A 2,616-nucleotide genomic window follows, 5' to 3' on the forward strand; every position below is an offset into this window, starting at 1 on the left:
CGTGCATTGAGGGTATGCACAGGGGATGCAGATCATATAAAATGGAGATAATCTCCAGTACTAGTTATAAATACTTAAGGGTAGGCTTTTTAAACTCTTACAATGCCTATCCTTAATTTTTTTTTAACTCGTACTGGATATTCTTCATTTTATATCATTTGCATACCCTGCACGCCACTGACGACAATACATACATCGCCATCTAGCCCCAAAGTAAGCGTAGCTTGTGTTATGGGTGCTAAGATAGCTGATGAATTTATTAATGAATACAATACACAGAAATACCTACTTATAATATGCAGATAAACACCCAGACACTGAAAAAGATTAATGTCCATCACACAAAGATTTTCCAGTTGTGGGAATAGAACACCCAGCCTTGGACTCAGAAAGCAGGGTCGCTGCCCACTGAGCCAGTCGGCCGTCAAATGTTTCTGTTTCACGTTAAAATAACAAAATGGATTTTGATAAAACTAAACAATATTTTATATTTATTTATTTATTATTATTAATTAGAACAGCTAGAAGCCTACATTAAAAAGAAAATTAAAAGAATCTCTGCATTTACATCGAATTCTCACAATAATCCTGACACTCGCGCATGATCTTCATTGTTTTTTTTGTATTATGTCACTAATGAAAAAGATTATATTTACGTGTATGTCAAATACATGACAGTTTGCGTAATATATTTTTTTATTTAATTGCATAATTAAAAAAACTAGCTGGCTATATAAACTTATAAATATATTTTTAAATTAGTCTGTAAATAATCCAAGTAAATCGGGAAAATATTCCTAAATCTGAAAATTATCTTACTTTGCTCTGTCTTTTAGTCTATGTTTGAATTTCGAATAAACGAAGAATTTTTAGTAACAGTAAGAGTTTCAAAGAATATTTTAATCAAAATACCTTTCTGATTACATCTAAACATTTCTACTATAGACGTTTCAACGTCGGTGGAATGTCGAAGCTTCCTGATTGCATCAGAGCAGTTTCTTAGGTACTAAGGTGCTAGCGGGGAAACTGCTCAGCTGGATGCATTGAAAGCTTAACTAATAAAGCTTGCAACTATTAGAATACAATAGTTTATTATTGTCCCGGTGAGTGCTATTTAATATTGCATCGTAAGTAAATCGCATTTACGTGGTAACTTAAAACAAAATGATTTATAACAGAGAGTAAAAATAAATTTCAAAAGAGAAGTTGTAACACAGACAAAGAGCACGGGCTTCGGATCTCTTCAACAAAAGTTTGATAAGGCTCCAGTTCGCAGTCTAGTTCACTATTTATCACAATATTTCAGTAAAGCTTCTTCCAATACTTTTAAGTAACTTGAAATAGATTTATTATGTTTATTTTATCTTACTAATTAACGGTGGGAAACCATCGCCTGTAAACAGATAAATAATTCGTAGAGCATACAAGGAACGACGTACAAAATGCCGCCCTGTGTACACCCATAGATGTAAAGACTCATATGCCAGTACACAGTCATATGCCAGTACACAGTCACACCGGCAATCACGCACTTCAGACTGGAACACAGCACTGTTTGGCGAAAGAACTAAATACGGATGGACCCTGTCAAAAAGTTTACCTACTACAAAAATTTGTATATTTATATGCACCACCTACCTCTCTTCTTGAGCTGTGTTTTACGCTATTGGGTGCCTGGAAGAGATCATATGTAGCGATAAGGCCGCCAAATTGTATAATTTTAGTTACATTTTATTTACGATTTTTCTATGTGTTTATGTGGCGTACAGTAAAAATATATTTATTTATTCATTTATTTAGCACCTAATAGTCATTAGGTTTTTCTTTGAAAAGTAAGTAACCTAAAAACCTCCCTCCCTCACGACTCGTATTCATTCATACTACTCGGGGAGTAACAGGAGAAGTTACAATATAACTGTTTAAACACCACTATCTCAATCTATCTCAAGAAGTACAAATACGATACACATATCCAATACCGAGGTTTTTAAGTTTACTTTTAAATTATCGATTTCTCAGTACACCGCGACCATCCGAGGTAAAGCTTTTGCAATACAGAGAGATCATAAAGAACGAATCAACATGGAATTAATAAAATCAACAAAAATTTTGGATCGGCCTATTCCTCAAAAATATACGATTGTCTCCCTTACCCCTTTAACCATTTCTGCGGAAACGTGAAAATGGCCCCCGAAAGTGAAATTGACACAAAAACCGAAAGGACACAGCGTGACAATGAGAGAAAATTTTCACTCATTGAATTACAATTTGCAATTCAAAATCCTACTGAATGAACTACAGGTGGGAGCGCGGATGCTGGGAAAAATCCGACATCGACTATCGGTTCAATTTATAGCACACGATCCATTGCTGATTTTGCAACCAGAGTGCCAAGTGTGAATTTTTCTACCTACGTTAACTTATCGAGCTCTAGTAAAAATTTATAAGGTAGGAGCGCCATGTCAGTTCTACTAGAACTAGCCTAGTCTAGTTAATAGTGGGAAACCATAATGTCACTAGACGGCACTGTTTCGATACCATAAAAATCCAAGTTAAATTTCACGTGATCTGGCAGTCTACTGTTGCCCGCAACTTCATCATCATGCGTAGAGGGAG

This window comes from Pararge aegeria, chromosome 8, assembly GCF_905163445.1.
Source record: "Pararge aegeria chromosome 8, ilParAegt1.1, whole genome shotgun sequence".
Taxonomy (NCBI): domain Eukaryota; kingdom Metazoa; phylum Arthropoda; class Insecta; order Lepidoptera; family Nymphalidae; genus Pararge; species Pararge aegeria.